We start from the raw sequence: 20,033 nt of genomic DNA on the forward strand, positions 1-20,033 counted from the left end.
GCAGCAATTATTAGGAAATGACAGCTTGTCCCTATTACTACGCCACCACTGGTTAAGACAGCTGTAAGGCACCGATATGTCAGTCTGTGAGTGGGAAATAGAACTAGAATGGGTTGCCACTGGCAGATTGTGGTTGTTGCAGCTCACAGAGCAAAGATACTCAATGTAGTGGTGCCACAATCTGCTTCCAATTAAATCTCTCATGACAATCTCATTTCCATTCCCATCTCTCTTTGATATTTCCCCTTTTGTGCTTTATCCCATCGGGAGGAACACCTGAGGATCTTGAGACCACTCCTAACAGATCTCCATAAAGTGTTTTAAATTAATTACAGATATAAAACACAAAATAATTGACTGTATATATATTCACCCCCAAATCATCACTGGTACAGTAAAGTAGATCTAGGAATTACATTATCAGTTAAGTGGAGGTACACGACTGTTGGTAGTCAGTATCCTGGGAGAAACTACACCATAAAAACAAATTAACACTCTGAGCAGCTCTGCAAAAATGTAATTGAAAAACACAATTCAGGAGATGGATACCAGAAAATTTTCAGGTCACTGAATATCCCTTGGAGTACAGTTAATTCACTCATCCTGAAATGGAAAGAATATGGCAGAGCTGTAAATCTGCCAGAATCAGGCCATCCTCAAAAACTGAGTGACTGTGCAATAAGGGGACGAGTGAGGGAGGCCACCAAGAGACCTATGCTAACTCTAGAGAAATCACAAGCATCAGTGGCTGAGATGGGAGTGACTGTGTATACAACAACTGTTGCCCAGATGCTTCACTTGTCAAAGCTTTTTGGGAGAGTAGCAAAGAGAAAGCCATTGTTGAAAAAAGCTCTCATGAAATCTCACCTGGAGTTTGCCAGAAGACTCTGAAGTCAACTGGAAGAAGGTTCTATAGTCTGATGAAACAAAGTTGAACTTTTTGGCCATCACTATTAAACACTAAGCTTGGTGCAAGACAAACACCGCACAGCATCAAAAACACACCATCCCAGCCGGTGGAGGCTGCATCATGCTGTGGGGCGGTTTCACTGCAGCAGGTCCTGAAAGGCTCAGAAAAGTCGAGGGTAAAATGAATGCAGCCAAATACAGTGAAATCTTGGAGGAAAACCTAATTCAGTCTGCAAGTGAACTGTGACTTAGGAGAAGATTCATTTTCTAGCAGGAGAACGACTGCAAGTATAAAACCAAAACTACACAGGAATGACTTAAAACCAAAGTTAATGTCCTGGAGTGGCCAAGTCAGAGTCCAGACCTCAATCCAATTGAGAATTTGTGGCTGGACTTGAAAAGATCTGTTCACTCATGAACCGCATACATCTGACAGAGCTTCAGCAGTTTTGTAAAGAAGAATGGGGAAAATTTTCAGTGTCCAGATTTGCAAAGCGGATAGAGACCTATCCACACAGAGCCAGTGGTGATTACTGAAAAAGGTGCATCAACTAATTACTGGCTTGAAGGAGGTGAATACCGATGCAATTAAATTATTTTGTGTTTTATATTTGCAATTAATGAGATCAGTTTGTAAAGATCTGTTTTTCACTTTGACACCAGAGAGTCCATTCTGCTGATCAGTGTGGGAAAATAAAGCCAAATTAAATCCACTGTGAATCAATGTTACAAAACAATAAACATGAAAACCTCCAAAGGAGGCCGAATACTTTTGATGGCACTGTATCCACCCCTTCACCAGCACGTTATGAACAAATCCACCCTGCTCCTTTCCATTCTGCCGATTCCGTGTGGAACGTTAAACAGATAGGAATGTCAAATTCCCGGGCCAAGTCTCTGTAACCATGTCCCTGCAATCGCTGGTAGATCAAACATATTCGTCAGTACACAATATGGAACAGATGGCAACCTGCCCTTCAGTCCACAATATCTGCACCAACCATAACAGTGTTGAGACTTTATAAAGTACTGGTGAGGTCTCACTGGAGTATTGTGAGCATTTGTGGGCCCTTTATCTTAGGAAGAATGAGTTGAAACTGGATGTGTTTCAAAGGAGACTCTCAAAATTGCCTGCAGGATGAAACAGCTCGGCATATGAAGAGCGTTTGATTGATCTGGGCCTGTTCTCACTGGAATTTAGGTCAATGAGAGCAGACCTAATTGAAACCTATTGAATGGTGAAAGGAATTTATGTAGCCAGAGAGTGATGAATCTGTGGAATTTGTTGCCTCCGGCCGCTGTGGAGCCAAGACTTTATGTATATTTAAGGCAGAGGTTGGTAGATTCTTGATTGGTCAGATCATGAAAGATTACAGGGAGAAGGCAGGAGATTGGGGCTTTGAGTGAAAATGGATTAGCCATGATGAAATGACAGAGCAGATTTGATGGGCCTAATTCTGATCCTATTCCTTAGAGTCTATATCACCACCTCTGAAACCTCGATTAATTTTGTCAAGCGTGATCTGCCCACACAAAACCATGCTGATTGTCTCTAAGCAGGACATGCCTTTCCAAATGTGCATAAATCCTGTACCTCAATATCCTCCCCAGTAGGTTCTCTGCCACTGAAATGAGGCTGCCTTGCCGATAGATTCCTGGATTCCTGTTATTTCCCTTCTTGAACAAAACTGCAACATTTACGACACTCGAGTCCTGTGGGACCTCACATGTTGTGAATGAGGACACACTGGTCCTTGTCAAATCGGCAGCAATCTGCTCATTTGCTTCTTTCCCTATTGCAGGATATATGCCTTCAGGTCCTGGAGTTTTATCCATCTTATTGCTTTTCAGACGTCCCAGCCCAACCTCCTCCTTAATCTCAGCATGTCTCTGCATATTAGCATGCTCCACTCTGTTTTCATTGACATTCAGTTCCTTTTCCTCAGTAAATATTGACACAACATACTCATTTAGTACCTCAGCCACTTGGTCTGACTTCAACCACATCATTCTTCCTTTAATCTTGAGTTGACCTTTCCATTCTCTGGTTAACTTGGATCTGCTGGTCTTTAAACAGCTCCCGCATGTCAGATGTGGACTTGTCTGACAGTGGCTGCTCCCAATCAATTCCCCGTGGTTTCTGTCTTACTCCGTACTAACCTGCCCTCCTGCAATTCAGTACCTTCATACAAGATCTGATTTTATTCTTCCTCATCACTAAGAAAAAAATAAGATCCCAGAATATTCACTGACTCTTAGCTGTCAGCTGGCCTGGCTCGTTTCCCAAAACTAATTCCTCCTGTTCTCTCCTCTGGTTGGCACTGTACATAATGTTTCCAACACTTAAGATTCGCTGAAGAAATCTTGTGCATCTAAGTATTAAGCAAGTTCCAATTAATTCTAGGGAAGATAAAGTCCCCACACTAGTCATTGGGGGCCAGTATGAAAATCCTATCAGTGTAACTGCAGATTGCCTCTGTAAATGAATCTTCCAGTTTGTTGTGACATTCCCAGTGGGGCAAACTCTGCTACTGTTAAACCCCACTCACATGTAAAACAATGAAACGCAGGAGCGTTGAGCTGGCAGCCCTGTCTGTCCGACAACATAATACTCGTAATGTTGAAATAAACTCATTTCAGCCCATCTGTCCCAGCATGTTTGTTAGCCTGACATTGGCCCTCGTTCTTTTCAGACTGTCTTGTCATACATGCATTCTCCCACTTGCTATTCCAGTTCAAATTCTGCCATGTGACACCATCAAACCTCCCGGTGAGGATATTGGTTGCCCTGTGGTCCAGATTGAAATGGCCTTGTTTGTCCCGGTCTCCCACCTGCCTGGAAGTGAGCCCACTGATCCATGAATCTGAAGACCTCCCTCCTGCATCAGTTCCACAGCAACATATTAAACTGCACGAAGTATCATTTTCTCACCACACCAGCACAAGGTTTGACCCAAAATTCTGTAATTACAATGCTGGAAGTTCAGCTTTTTAACCTAGTTCCTGAAAATCACTATGTTGGACCTCATACCTGCTCATTTAAACCCTTTGGTGTAGCACGAAGAAACGTCACCGTAAAACATATTGGCTCCCCTCCTCCTTGGACCTTTCCCTCGGGACCGCAATGATCCTTGTACGTGAAGCCCCCACCCACCTCGCACCAGCTCCTTGGCCACCACTTTACCTGGGCTTTAGAAGACACCAGAAGCACGGTATATATATATCCTTGTGTCTGACTATGTATCCTGCTCCTTTATGTGACCGGACTTTCATTTCCCTCGCAACCCAGAGGAATAGTCGTTCTAATGAATTAACCCTCTCATCACTGGAAATGATTGTACCCTCGCTCACCAACTGCTGTGTGTGAGGGCGCTCGCCACTGGTCATGGGGCCGGGGAGGGACAGACCGGGGTTCTCGGGTATTTGCGAAATGGAAAAGCACTTCCTATAATTTAAAGCAGGAGCATCAGCAAATTTTCAGAAATCCTCCAGTCTGTACGTGGTGTGTGAGGGAGTTTTTTTTTCCCGCTGAAGCGCTTTGTGTCGGATAATGGCGGGCGTAATAAAGTGAAGGCGGAGCTGGACGACGAGATGCCGCTCTCGGCTCTGTCCGTCACTCTGACTGTGTCTCCTCCCCTCCCCGCCTCTGTCTCTCTGCGCGCTTCTCGGGCAGGTCGGGGCGCTGTGTATAAAAGGAGACATCAGCAGTCGGTTTGTCACTGAGCAGCGACCTGAGTGAAGCAGCATCATGTCTGGCAGAGGGAAAGGAGGCAAAGGACTGGGCAAAGGCGGAGCCAAGCGGCACCGTAAAGTGCTCCGTGATAACATCCAGGGCATCACCAAACCGGCCATCCGGCGTCTGGCTCGCCGTGGCGGCGTCAAGCGGATCTCGGGTCTGATCTACGAGGAGACCCGCGGGGTGCTGAAGGTTTTCCTGGAGAATGTGATCCGGGATGCGGTCACCTACACTGAACACGCCAAGCGCAAGACGGTCACTGCCATGGATGTGGTGTACGCTCTGAAACGCCAGGGCCGCACTCTCTATGGCTTCGGCGGCTGAAAAACTCCCACTTCCTCCCGAGCACAACACAAAGGCTCTTCTAAGAGCCACCCACCGCCTCACAGAGGGAGCCGTGTCCACAACCTTTTAATTCTTTGTTATCGATCCTGCTGTATTTATCTGGTGACATTTGAAATCGATTAATCTCTTCCTCTTGAGATTTAGCCGTGATTCTGCCTTTACAGACGGTGACTACCGTAAATGCTGAATGCATTTATATTGATCTTAATCTTCCCGTCCGTCTGGGTCAGAAATAAGTTCCCTCATTTAATTATTTTTTATCGATCCAACTGTATTCATCTGTTGACATTTGAAATCGATTAATCTTCCGCTTGAAATTTAGCCGCGATTCTGCCTTTACAGACGGTGATATTGATCTTAATCTTCCCGTCCGTCTGGGTCAGAAATAAGTTCCCTCGTTTAGAGGAACAATTCCGTAATTATGCATTCAAATCTTAACTGAGTGATTTAGATATTAAATGAAACTGAAAATGTATGATCCGTGATAGAATTTATTGTAAATAATAAAAATCTATCAAGCACCATTGCTGGGTGCGCTGAAATTGGCGGGCGATTTGAAATTTATCGGGCGCCAATTACAGTGCATTCTGATTGGATGAAATTTGACCGCCAGTTAACAGTTTAACATTTTGTCCTAAATTGTTATTCGCCGCCAGCCTGCTTGAAATTAATAAATCAATCGCCTCAAGTGGATCTATTAATAGACAGCTGTAAGTCACGGCAAGTAGACAGCTGGTGTTCAGCTAATCATAAGCGGTATACAAGCCTGTGCTGGAGCCCGTTTCGTCTATCTCGTTCCTGTATTTCAGCCTGTGTTCTCACTCCCGAAGCAGAATGGCCCGCACCAAGCAGACAGCGCGCAAATCGACTGGCGGAAAAGCTCCTCGCAAACAGTTGGCGACCAAAGCGGCGCGGAAGAGCGCTCCTGCCACCGGCGGAGTGAAGAAGCCTCATCGCTACCGGCCCGGCACCGTGGCTCTGAGGGAGATCCGGCGCTTCCAGAAATCCACCGAGCTGCTCATCCGCAAACTTCCCTTCCAGCGCCTGGTCCGGGAGATTGCTCAGGACTTCAAAACCGATCTGCGCTTCCAGAGCTCGGCCGTCATGGCCCTGCAGGAGGCGTGAGGCTTACCTGGTCGGGCTCTTTGAGGATACTAACCTGTGCGCCATCCACGCCAAGCGGGTCATCATTATGCCCAAGGACATCCAGTTGGTCCGCCGCATCCGCGGGGAGCGCGCCTAAGACCAGCCTACACACCAAACACAAGAAAAGGCTCTTTTAAGAGCCACTACCACGGCAAAGGAAAGGGCTGCCAAATACTGTACATGTTTGATGTTGGTGTTTTGTGTAAATAAACTGTAGTTTTGTAGGTGGGACCTGAATGAAGGTCAGTCGGCAATGCTACCGGGTAGTTTATCATATATCCTCCCACTGCAGTCCGTCCCCAGAGACGGATCCCTCTCTCAACACGCCCCCTCCCCTCTCGCATAGGTGTCAGGAGTTCCCAATCAACTCAGCTGAATCTCCACTGGTGTCTGTCTCAGTCACTCTCTCCCAGATCGGAGAAGGAATTGGCCCTGAAACTGCCCACATCCCTTATCTCCCAATCTCAGCTCGGGCATCCGTGTCTCATTTCAGACACCGAGACGTCACGGCCGCACCATATGTCAGGTACCGTCAATCTCCGGTTCTATGTGAGAAGTTCCCCCGGAAAGCTCAATCGGACCCGGCGCGGGAATCACAACACTTTGAAAAAGCTCTTTTCTGAGATGTGGGTGGCTCTGAGAAGAGCCGTTGGGTTCAGATACACACAAATGGTGGAATCTCAATTCACTTTTTGACTGCTGTCTTCTTGCGTTTCGCGGATTTCGACTTCGGCTTCTTGGCCGCCTTCGTCTTCGGGGCTGCGGCTTTCTTGGGGCTCTTGGGCTTCGGCGCCGCTTTCTTAGCCGCTGGTTTCTTAACTCCCGCTTTCATAGCCGCTGGTTTCTTAACTCCCACTTTTTTAGCCGCTGGTTTCTTGGCGCCAAGCTTCTTGCTGGGAGATTTCTTTGCCGCTGGCTTGTTCGCTTTCTTCACCACCTTCAGGGCACTTTTCCCTTTACCGGATTTAAAGGATCCCGAAAGACCAGAGCACTTCATCTGAACCAAGGAGCCGCTTTCCACTTTCCTCTTGATGCTCATCTTGATCTGGGGCGACGTTTCACCACATCGACACCGCTGTCGGCCAGAGCCTTCATGATAGCCGCACCGGACATACCCTTCCTATCGCGACAACCCGCCACGATCTTATCGATCTGTTCGCCCAGCGAGGGACCGGTTGGTTTGCTCCGGGCAGCCGCTTTCTTCTTGGGAGTCTTCTTTGCGGCGGCGGGTGCGGCTGGAGGAGCCGTTTCGGCGGGTGCTGTCTCAGTCATGTCGGCGACTCTGATAAATCCTTCTCACAATCAGAACTGAATGAGAAATGAAACGAAAGGTGGCGGCACAGAGCCATTTAAAGGCAGCGAGCGGACATCCTGCTGGCAGCTCCCGGCGGCTTCATTTTTCTGTGTTTCTCTCTCCTCAAAAACTCGCCGATTCCAACTGAAATCGGACGCTGCGGAGACTCGGACTAGTCCCTGTCTGTCACTGAGGCCAAAATGTTCGCTGGAAAGAAAGTTTAATCGGGATTAAAGGCAGCGCTTTCTATTTTAACCCGTTTCATTACTGCATTGCCCGCGATCTCTCTCCCGATCGTTGATCTGTTCTGTGGTTTGTGCTTTGTGGTTGAATTATTTAAACTAATTAAAACTTTGTGGTTAATTCCCTCTTCGGGACAGAGCCGGGGAGTGGGGCGCTTCCGTAACAGAAAAATCTTTTCAATTTCCACAGGAGGCGCTGAGAAATCCTACGCTGTGTTAGGACTCACAAACACAGGGACACTGGTCTAAGCCGCCACTCCTTTAACTCACTCTCTCTGACACAATACACACTCAATGCTAACTCACTCTCTCTGACACAATACACACTCAATGCTGACGGAAATCAGCAACTCAGGCAGCATCAATGGTGGGAATAAACAGCCGACATTTCGGGCTGAGACCCTTCCTCAGGACTCTGGTGGGAGATGCTGCCTGACTTGCTGGGTTCCTCCAGCATTTTGTCCGCGTTGTTCGCGATTCCCAGAATATCTTGGCCTTATGCTGATACACTGTTCACATCTGCACCTTCATCGCATTGTACTGCCGTCAAAATAAAATGATAGATTCCTTGTCATATAACACGATGAGAAAGTATTCTGATTCCAAAGTATGAAGGACAACGGACATTGTCTGACCAACCTCTCTGTGTAACTGAGAACCTCAGGTCCCGGAAACATCCTTGGAAATATTTTCTACACTCTCCACACTCTCCACTTTCCTAAAATGATGACAAGAGCTGTACACAAAACAATAACTGTGGTCTGCAGTCACTAATATAATGTCCCATAATGTCCCAACTGATATACTCAATCCCCTGACTAATGAAGACCAGCATGTTAAACCCCGTTCTTCACCACCATGTCTACCAGTGAGACCACTTTCAATGAACTGTGTGTGAGAGATTTACCCCTAAATCTCTCCAGCCCAATACACTCCCTAATGACCGACCATTCATAGTCTAAGTTCTACACTGGTTTGACTTTGCAATGTGCACTGTCTCACATTTATCTGCATTGAAATGCATTTGCCACGCTGTGGCCCTCTTCACTAAATGATCAAGATTGCCAGGTTCAATAAGAAATACAGAATAAACTAAACAGTATAAAACATGATCAGGGAGGGATGTGATTCTGAAGGTGAGAATGGGAAACCTGAATCCTGATCCAGTCTTGCCTCTCTTTTACTCTTTAAATGTCTGAAAAAAATCTTGTATCCTCCTTTATACTATTGGCTTGTTACTTTAATAATTTATCTGTTCTCTCCATATTACTATTTTAGTTACCTTCTGTTCTTTTCAAGTTATTCAGCTTCCCACTAACTTTTGTGATATTCTCTGCTGTCTCATGTTCTTTTATGCTGCCTTTGTCTTCTATTGTTGGTGATGGTTGCCTCATTCTCCCTTTCGAATATTGTTTCTGCTGAGGGATGAACTGATCCTGCATCTGCCAAATGACTCCTGGAAACTGAAGCTTTTCATACAAAGGTAATCTGGTTAATGCTGGGGAAGTCAAAAAGCCCGACTGCTGTAAACCTGTTTCCATTACACCTCTGTGTGATTTACCAACATGTCTGCTCCACAATATCTCAGCCTATTGGGAGGTGAGCAGTGTAATCCCATCAAAATCACCATTCATCATTTTATTTAAATCCTTTACTTAGAAAACCTCATCAAATCCCTCACTTATTGCTGCAGTGTTGGTCTCCTTAATCAAACATGCAACATCCCCCCACCTGTCAGGTAGCCTTTAAATGTTTCCCCTACACCTTAAACAATTGTCCTGTAAATTTATACTTCCCTACCCTGACACAAACAGTTATTGTGTACTGATTTTGTAAACCTTTGGATGGTCACTAGTCAGCCCCTTAATCTTTCAAGTGAGAAAGAGAGTCCCAGTCTGTCCAAACTTCTGCTAATAATTCAAATCCTCCAGTGTCAGTAACACCCTCCTCAAACCTCTCTCCACACTTTCCAGCTTCATGACATCCTTCCTGTAGCTGGGTGACTAGAACTGGACCCAATACAGTGCAATCTCACTTTGACGATTACGGTTGTCATATGACATCCCAAATCCTGTAACTCATTTCCCTGACCAATGAAGACAAATAGGCCAAACATCATCTTCACCATCCTGACTACCTACAATACTTTCCAAGGAACAGTATTTACTGTGCAGGTCCGTCCCTGGTTGGACTTCTCAAAATGCAAGAGCTCATACTTGTCCACATCAACATCCATCTGTCATTCTTTGGCCGACTTCCCCAGGTCATCTCGATCCCGTTGTACTCTCAAAGAATCTTCACTGTCCACTCTCCCACCAACATTGCTGTCATCTGCAAACTCACTAATCACATCCACAACAATGTCAAAGAAACTGTTCACATCGATGACAAATGACAGTACAGAACCGATCCCTGTGAACGTCACTGGTCAGAGGCCTCCAACCTGAATGATAAGCTGCCACAACCACCCTCTGTCACCTTCTATCAACCCAATTTTGTGACACTGATATTAGGCAGTATCTTGTCTGGCATCCTTTCTGCTCCAAATGTGTAATACAGAAGAAATAAGGAATAAAGAAAAACATATCTTCCTACAGCCTACACCGATCAGAAGTGCCAAAGCCTCAACTCTCCACTCCAATTTCTGGCCCACTCATACAATGAGTGCTCTCTTTAAATCTAAATTCTTTTTATTGGATCTTGGTAAGTGCCTAACTATGCACAATCAAATGCCTCCCAGGGAACTATGACATGCAAAATATGCCAACTGCCCATGTTCACTTCATTTAAACTCCCTCTCCGTCTACATAATCATATGACTGTTTGTGACTGTGGTGCACAAAATTGTAAATTGCAGTAATCCAAAGTACATGCCTGCACTGTTCGACAAGACCAGACATGATAAAACAAACAAAACACTGTATAACAAACGAGAATCCCCTAACTGAGAGGAGTAGAGATGCTGAATGACCATAAAGATTTAAAGAGAAGCAGGATAAAAGTTTATAAAATCAGGGAAGTGGGATCAACATACAAGAGGAGGCTGATGGCAGATCGGCCTTTATATGGAATTGTGGGTGAGGGACTAAGAAAGAAGACACTGGAGGGTTTATCCAATGAGAGAGTGTGAAGAGAGCTCAGTGCTACAGGCCTCCCAAATGCCAGCAGGAGGCAAAGAAACAAATATAGAAGGAAATGAAAGATGTAAAAGCAACAGGGATGTTGTAGAGGGTGACTAATGTCCCGAATGTTGACTGGGACTCTCTTAGAGTCAGGAGCTTAGATATCATTGCATATGTTAGAAGAATAAGGGGATGTTTCTTAACATACAAGTGGGTAGTCTTACCAGGGAAGTGGGTCATAGAAGACATTGTATTAGGAAATGAGCCTGGCTGCTGATAGAAGTTTCATTCTGGGAGCAGCAAATAAGCACAAGCATTGTCACAGAGGTAATGTGGTCAATTGGGATATAGCTAAGGGCAACTGTGTTGGACAACAACTGAGGAGAGGGGAATGGGTGCAGCTGTGATTTGTCCGTCCACATTTGACATGTTACTAATGGTTAAAGGACAGAATTCAGACTGATTTTATGTGGAGGAAAGACAAGGTTGTTAAAGTCTGGCATAGGGGTATGGTAAGAGATGTTATGAATTCAGTCTGAAAGAAAATAAAAGATAAGACATGTTTCAGGTGTATGAATTGGAGATTGCCTCTGGCAATATGAAGCAAGCAAGACAGAAGTTAAACAGATAATCAGACATGTCAAACGGGGACAGCAAATTATTTTGATGAGAATGGGCACTATGGAGAGCGTACGACAACACAAGGACAAAAGAGAGAGTTTTCATCTGAAGTGGGTGAGGGACTAAACCAGTACTTCACATCAGTATTCATCAATGTGGTCATGGAGGATAGTGAGATCAGAGAAGGAAATGCTGATATTCCAGGGCATGTTGTTCCTCAGGCAATAGAGTCAAACCAGGAAATTATGGACTGGTGAGACTTAGATCAATGCTCGGGGAATTGTTCAAGAATATTATTAGACATAGGATCTCTTATAAAAGTTAGGACTACGATAGGAGAAGATCAGGATTTGGAAGGAAAAGTGAGCAAAATCCCCTGAGATTCACTCGGTACATTCAGAGGAAAAGGAAAGTTAGACAGAATTGTTCCGCTTGGAGATGAGGATGGCCATCTTTGTATGGAATTAAAGGAAATAGGAGAGGCTTTCCATGAATATTTCTGACAGTTATTTCACCATTGAGAAAATTATGGAGAGTGATGGAGTTAAGGAAATGGCATGATTCAAATGTGATATCTTAGGCCACATTCAAATTAGCAGGGATCTATATTGGAGGCCTTAAGATGCTTTAAGGTTGTTAAATCTCCCGGGCCTTATCAGGTACATTCTTGTATTTTGGAGGAAGTTTTGAGAAACAGGATCTACCAACATTTGGTCTGATTCAAGACAGACCACACAGTTTTGTGCAAGGGAAATTATGTCTGGCAATTATCTTGCTGCTCTTTGAGGAGTATCACAAGTGCGTAGATGAGGCTAGTTGTGGATGTTGTCGAAATGGACAGTAGACAGGCCTTTGACTCTGGTCTGGGAGGTTAGATCTGAGAGATGGAATCCAGGGGAGATGGTTGATTGGTTTCATAATTGCCTCAGTGACAGGAAACAGAGGCTGACGGTTGAGGGCTGTGCCTCAAACTGGAGGTCTCTGTCTAGTTGTGTGCCACTAGGTGCTGGGACCTTTTTGTTAGTAATTTATAGAAACAATGTCCACATGAATGCACAGTTCACTGAAAGCGACATTTCAGTTAGATATGGTCTTTGACCTGCTGGCCTTCTTCAGTCATTGCAGAGTATAAGAGTTGAGAAGATTTTTCTTTGATTTTGGAAGATATGTTGTAAATATAAAAGTCTTTGGTGAGGACTGACAGGGGATATTGTGTATAGTGTTGATCAGAAACAGTTTTTAAACTAGAGAGAGTGCAGAGAGAATAAAATAGCAGATGTTTGCTTCATCCTGGGGAGTCTGAGTTACAAGGAAAGGTTATTGTATAGACTAGAATTTTATTCCCTGGAGCAGAGCAGATTCAGAAATGATCCTGGTAGAGGTATGTAGATCATGAGGAGCACAGACAGGGTAAAAGCACGTAGTCTTTTTCGCAGGAAATGGCTGGTAAAAACAAGAAGGCAGGTATTTCAGATCAGGCATAATGGACAGAGGGTGGTGTGTATTTTGAATAAACTGCCAGTGATTGTGGCGGACACATTAGAAACATTTTAAATTTGCGATCAGAGCCGGTTGCCACATCACAGGAAGGACGGTTTCAGTTATAAGGCGAGGTTGAACAAGCACGGACCCCCGGGTGCAGAGTGCTTCCCCTCCCCCCTCCGTGGGGCCTTACCACCTTCCCACGCCCGTTGCCGAGGAAACGATTCAAACAGACTGCGTGTAACTGCCTTGCCAACGTCACATGATATCCTGGTTGCAGCCCGGGAGGAGGAGCAATGTAGTTGTCAATCACAGGAGCAACAGCAGACAGTGGCTGCACACCAAGACATTTCGGTGTAAAATCTCTAACTGGGAAAAGGAAAACGAACCTGTTGTAAAGGAAAACAACAAAGATGTATGAAAAAAAGAAAGTGAGCGAGATATAAAGCTACAAACAAGAGATAATTTGCAGATGTTGGAAATCTAAACGCACATAAAATTCTGGAGGACCTCAGCAGGCCAGAAAGAAAAGCAGGACTGCCGAATGGTCTCGGCCCAAAACGTCGACTGTGCTTTTTTTTCCCATATATGCTGCCTGGCTTGCTGATGCGTCCAGCATTTTATGAGATACAAAGCTGGAGAGATTTGAAAACTAACGCTGAGGTATTTAATATGAACAGACTTATTGCTGAGAATTTTAACTATATCTGTAAAGCACTGTGAGTTTCGGAGATGGTGCGGGTGTTAATGGCAAAAAATAAAGAAATAATAGATTAACAAAGAAGTTTTAACCACCAGCTTGATAACACATGGGTTCCCTCACTGCTGGAATACTGCCTGCAGGTTTGGCGTCACACTGTAGAAAAAACATGATCACTGTAATGGGTGACCTGGGGCTCTGGTCCCCATCCCCTGTCAATCCCAGGGAGCAGGAATGAATCTCCCTGACAGTGTGGAGCAGGTTTACCAGGATGTTGTCCGGGATGAAGCCTTTCTGTTGTAAAACCATTAAATATAGGAGCAGAGTTAGGCACTTTGGCCCATTGAGTCTGCTCTTTCACTTCATCATGGCTGATCCATTTCCCTATCAGCCCCAATATCCTGACCTCCCTTTAACCCACCATGCCCTGACAAATCAAGAATGTATCAACATCTACCTTAAATATACCCAATGATGGCCTCTGGCAAAAAATTCCATAGGTGAACCACTCTCTGGCTAATTAAATTCCTCCTCATCTCCATTTAATTTGATGTCCCTCTAGTCAGAGGCTGTGCCCCTCTATAGGAAATATCCTCTCCCTATCCACTCTGCCGAGTTCTATCAACATTCACTAGGTTTCAGTAATCTCCTCTGAACCCTCTCCAATGTCAGTACACCTTCCTTAGGTAAGGGGCCCAGAATTGATCACAGTACAAATGAACATTCAGCAACCTGGGATGATGAGAGAGGAAGTTAGTCAAGGAGGAGGAAGAAGCATATATAAAGCTTAGGAAATGGAAATCACCAAGGTGAGGTGTTTGACAATGTCCCACCTGATACCTCAACAAGGAATGTAGGTGATATGGCTGATTGACTTCCCCATGGAAGTGAAAGGGGAGTGGTGCATGGGTCCTGTTCGCGGTGCAGGATGTGATGAGCAGTGATCCACAGAGGTCTATATTTGTTTATGATGTAAATGATGTGGATAACAATGCGGTAGTGTGTGTGAGTAAACTTGCAGATGACATAAAAATTTGTGGCACTGTGCATTGCACAGAAGAGTTCCAAAGGAAACAGCAGAATATCGATCGGTTGCTGATATGGGCATAGAAGTAGCAGATGGACTTTAATCCGGCTGCATATTGGGAGATCCAACATAAAGGTTGGGTAAACAGTTAATGGCAGGAACATTAACAGTATTGATATACAAAAGAATGGTAGGCTGGTTCCCTAAAACTGGGATCACAGGTTGGCAGGTTGGTAGAGCCGGTGTATAACATGTTTGCCTTCTCCAGGCTAGGCACTGAGTTCAAGCACCAGGACATTGTGTTACAGTTTATAAAATGCTGGTTAGGCCACATTGAGAGTAGTGTTCAGTTCTGGACACCACATTATAGAAAGCATGTGCAGGTTGTGGAGCAAGGGCAGAAGTTGTTAAGCAGGATGTCTGGAGGAGGAGTGTGGAGAGGAGAGGCTCGACATGCTGGAGCATTTTCCTCTGGAGTGGCGTCAGCTTAGGAGAGATTTTATAGAAAGTTATACCATTTTTGGGACATAGCTGGCATAGACACTCAGTGGTATTTTTCACAGGGGTGAAATGTCTTCTAGAAAGCATGTATTTAAGATCAGAGGAAGAAAGTGAAGAAAACAGAGTGATGGGGACTTGGAATGCACTGTCAGGGGTGGTGGCAGAGGCAGAGGGCACAGGGGTATTTAGGGAAGTCTTAGACGCAGGAATTTGTAGAGAAGTGACTAGTACTGCGGTGCTGAAGAACTCGATCCACCCGCCCCCTCCCTTTTCTCTCTGGCACAAACCGAAGTCTGTCTCAGAGCGACCCAGCGCCCGCAGAGGGAGCCTGTCGGGAGATCTGACCAAACTGACCGTTTCTTTCGCAAAATGTTCGTTTATATTCAGAGACCCAGATGGACGAGATTTTCAGTAAATACTGTCGGTAAATGTACCTTTGTAGGTAACTGTAAAGCAGCAAATATTATTGTTCTGTGAGGCGATGGGAATTGCTCATGATTAACGAACAGGCGATGCTGCTGCCTGCTGCACACCGGAACAGTCCAGGGTCAACCCGCAACGCCGTTTCACGTCATGAATGCCGGAGTCATTCAGTGACCGCAGATTAAATTCTCCTTCTGGGGGTGCCTATCTGCAACAGCAGGAAGCTCCTTTCAGCCCGAAGAGAGGGGAAAATAAGTCAGGACTGTCAAGTCTGTTCAAACATATGAATTTACTTTGCGGAAAAAAACATGTTGAGGCTGTGACAGGTGCGGTATATCGAACGGTCGGAAATCACCGGCTGCTCAGCCCTTCCACAGACATTGAGAGCGGCTCTGAAAAGAGCCTTTGGGTAAATAGGTTTTCTGATTCAATCTCTGCATTCTCCATCTCTCCCTGTCAACCTGCAAACCACAGGCGAAGCCCATTACATACACTCCATTCTTCAAAACCTCTGCAAGACCGACCCCACCTTGAACCTACCACCCTGCCCCGGGGTGAAGCCTCACCTCCAGCCTGAACTGAGACTCATAGTGGAGCAACACTAGTCACCAGCATCAGATCACAAAGCCACCCTCTGCCATCACTCTGTCTCCTATTGCAAAGCCAATTCTGGATCCCCCTTAACCAATGGCCTGACTGAGGCCCATATGAACAACATCACTAAACTTTCTCAGCAGACATGGGTGAGGGAGTTTAGGACCAATGAACTAGTCTGTGTCTGCAGGGATGACCACATTGACCACATAGGCGTAGACAATTATGACAGGCACTGATCGTGTGGATATTCAGAGGCTTTTCCCCGGGGCTGAAATGGCTAACATGAGAGGGCATAGTTTAAGTTGCTTGGAAGTAGGTACAGAGTAGATGTCAGGGGTAAGTTTTTTTTTTACGCAAATTGGGGTGAGTGCGTGGAATTGGCTGTCAGTGACGGTGGTGGAGGCGGAAACAATAGGGTCTTTTAAGAGACACCTGGATGGCTACATGGAGCTTAGGAAAATAGAGAGCTAGATATAAAGGCTAGGTCAGGGGTGTCAATCTACTGGCCCATGGGCCGCATATGGCCCACGAAGGGGTCCAGTCTGGCCTGCAGGATGATTTGGGGGAAAAAAGTATATTCATGACCACTTATTATGCATGAGTACGGCAGCCGTGCAATAGGTGGCAGTTTAACAACAGCAGTGCATAAGCACCTACCACCCCACACTGAAGACCATTACGGTCCCACGTACGTTGTCAGACGCAGTATAAACACACAGAGTACTCGGGTCAGCAACACCTTTAGCAAGGCTGAGTCCTTTTGCTGCTGTGGTTCAAAATGCTTTCCAAGTAAAGAAGAGTTGACATCGAAGGTCGGATATTCAATGATAATTTAAAAGATTGTTTTTCCTTCTCTGAGGTCAATGACAAACCTATGTGTCTGATATGCTCGCAACAAGTGGCCGTGCCAAAAGAGTACAATATCAAATGACACTATGAGACGTCACATGGAGAAAAATATGACAAGTACGCAGGACGACTCAGAATGCAAAACGTACATGATCTTGGAAGCAGCTCTGAAAAAAAACAGCAATCAGAGTTCACCCAATGTCTGGACACTCATGATCGAGCTGTGAAGGCCAGCTATTTATTGCCAATAAAACAGCTGCTGCGTCAAAGCCATACTCCAAGGGGGAATTCATCAGACCATGCATGCTGACGGCAGCTGAGCTGGTGTGCCCTGAGAAGAGACAGGTTTTTGGTAATATCAGCTTGTAACGAAATACTGTGGCAGAGAGATTTGTGGCCCTTGCAGGGGTTTTCAACAATCAACTAAAAGACAAAGTGAAGTCATTTATTGCCTTTTCTATTGCAATTGATGAGAGCACTGACGTGACTGATGTATCTCAATTGGGAGTATTTATTCGTGGTGTTGATGCATCTTTGACCGTCACCAAGGAGTTTGTGGAGATGGGGCCCATGACAAACACCACAACGGCGAATGACGTTTTCTCCAGCCTTGTCGAGGCCTTTGAAAGACTGGGGGTTGACAGGAGTCACACTGTCGCCATGGGAACGTTTGGCTGTCCAAGGTCGAGAAAAAGTCAGGTGTTGTTGTGAAACTCAGTGAGAAAGTTCAGACAGAGAATCCAGAGCAGGAAATCAAAGTTTCATTGTATTATACACCAAGAGGCATTATGTAGCAGGAACCTGAATATAGACAATGTCATGGATGTAGTAATCAAAACGGTTAATTTTATTAGAGCCAAGGGACTCAGCCATCGGCAATTTGACACTCTTTTCTCCGAAAGTAATATGGAAAACGGCCTACCCTACCACACTGAAGTCCGCTGGTTGAACAGAGGGGTTCCGCTCAAACGTTTCTTTTTCAATTACGTGCGAAAATTGGACTATTCATGAATGAAAAAGGGAAGCCAGGCAGAGATGGATGACCCAGACTGGCTTTTTGATCTTGCATTTTTGGTGGATATAACAGAGCACTTAAATGTGCTTAATGTTAACATGCAAGGCCGCAACAGCCTTGTTACGGAATGCTACAACAGCATTTGTGCCTTTCAAATTAAATTAGGCCTGTGGGAAATGCAACTATCCCGGAGCAACCCAGCTCATTTCCCCTCTTTGCAATCTGTGCGTGTCGCTCATGGAAATAATGAAACATAGACAGGAACAAGGACAAAATATCATGGCTGAAAAGTGAGTTTCAGAATCAAGAAGGAATTCTCACTATTTTGCTCGCCGTTTTCCATCAACGCAGCATCAGATGTTCTGGAGGAATGCCAAATGGAACTAATTGAAATTCAGTGTAACTCTACTTTATTGTCACCAAAAAAAATGATACTAGAGCGTACAATCATCACATTGATATTTGATTCTGCGCTTCGTGCTCCCTGAAGTACAAATTGAACTAATTATAATAAAAATTTAAATTATAAATCATAATTAGAAAATAGAACAGGTAGTGCAAGTCAGGTCCGGATATTTGGAAGGTACGGCCCAGATCCGGGTTAGGATCTGTTCATCAGTCTTATCACATTTGCAAGGAAGCTGTTCCCAAATCTGCCCATACAAGTCTTCATGCTCCTGAACCTTGTCCCGGAGGGAAGAGGGATAAAAAGCGTGTTGGCTGGGTGGGTCTTCTCCTTGATTATCCTGGCAGCACTGCTCCAACAGCGTGTGGTGTAAAGTGAGTCCAAGGAAGGAAGATTGGTTTGTGTGATGTGCTGGGCTGTGTTCACGATCTTCTGCAGCTTCTTCCGGTCTTGGATAGGAAAACTTCCATACCAGGTTGTGATGCACCCTGGAAGAACGCTTTTTACGGTGCACCTATAAAAATTAGGGAGGGTTTTAGGGGACAGGCCAAATTTCTTCAGCTTTCTCAGTAAGTAAAGGTGCTGGTGGGCCTTCTTGGCAGTGGACTCTACTTGGTTAGACCAAGTCAGGTCATTTGTGATATTCACCCTGAGGAACTTAAAACTTTTGACCTGTTCCACCTGTGCACCACTGATGTAGATGGGGCAGTGTGGTTCGCTATGCCTTCTGAAGTCAATAACCAATTCCTTCATCTTGCTGACGTTGCGGGATAGGTTATTGTCTTCACACCAAGCCACCAGGTTCTTAATTTCCTCTCTGTAAGACTCATTATTACCCAAGATACGGCCTACAACTCGGCTTTGAAATATAAATCTCAGAATGTGGGTCTGGACTCATTCTATCAATACCTGGGACCGATGTACCCCAAGATGATAGATTTTGCCTCAGAGATCCTTTGCATATTCGAGACAACATATCTCTGTGAGCAGGCGTTCTCCATAATGAATATTAACAAATCCAAACTGCACTTGCAGCTGGCACACAGATATCTAAACAACATTATCAAAATCACAACCGCCCAGAAACTGGTCCCAGATGTTGACAGGCTGGTTAAAGCCAAGAGATGTCAGGTGTCTGGAAGCAGCAGGTGTAACATGAGTGACACTGTTCGATGCGCTGCGACATGTAAGCAGAATGCATTATGAAATATTGAGTGTCATAATATTCTGATTCATTTTAAAAGGCGCACTTTAAAAGCCAGGACTTCTTTTCAGAGTGGTCATTTGAATCGGGAGCAAGTTACAGCTTGTGATTCAGCTGGGAGCTCAGAGAATTCGACCGTGTAGGTAGGATTTAAGCCTACCTGGTCAATACCTGTGGAGGAGGGGGAACTGCGCAGGATCGAGTGACGACAGCGTCGAGGGCGCACTTTAAAAGGCAGGACTTCTTTTCAGAGTGGTCATTTGAATCGGGAGCAAGTTACAGCTTGTGATTCAGCTGGGAGCTCAGAGAATTCGACCATGTAGGTAGGATTTAAGCCTACCTGGTCAATACCTGTGGAGGAGGGGGAACTGCGTAGGCGCGAGTGACGACAGCGTCGAGCGCGCACTTTAAAAG

At 45.2% G+C, this 20,033-nt stretch overlaps 1 pseudogene; it reads left to right on the forward strand.

The window, feature by feature from the left end:
• Positions 1 to 4,657: 4,657 nt before the first annotated feature.
• LOC132383638 (uncharacterized) overlaps positions 4,658 to 20,033 on the forward strand; it is a 31,726-nt pseudogene continuing 16,350 nt past the window's right edge.

The sequence above is a fragment of the Hypanus sabinus genome, chromosome 31, assembly GCF_030144855.1.
Source record: "Hypanus sabinus isolate sHypSab1 chromosome 31, sHypSab1.hap1, whole genome shotgun sequence".
NCBI classification, from domain to species: Eukaryota; Metazoa; Chordata; class Chondrichthyes; order Myliobatiformes; family Dasyatidae; genus Hypanus; species Hypanus sabinus.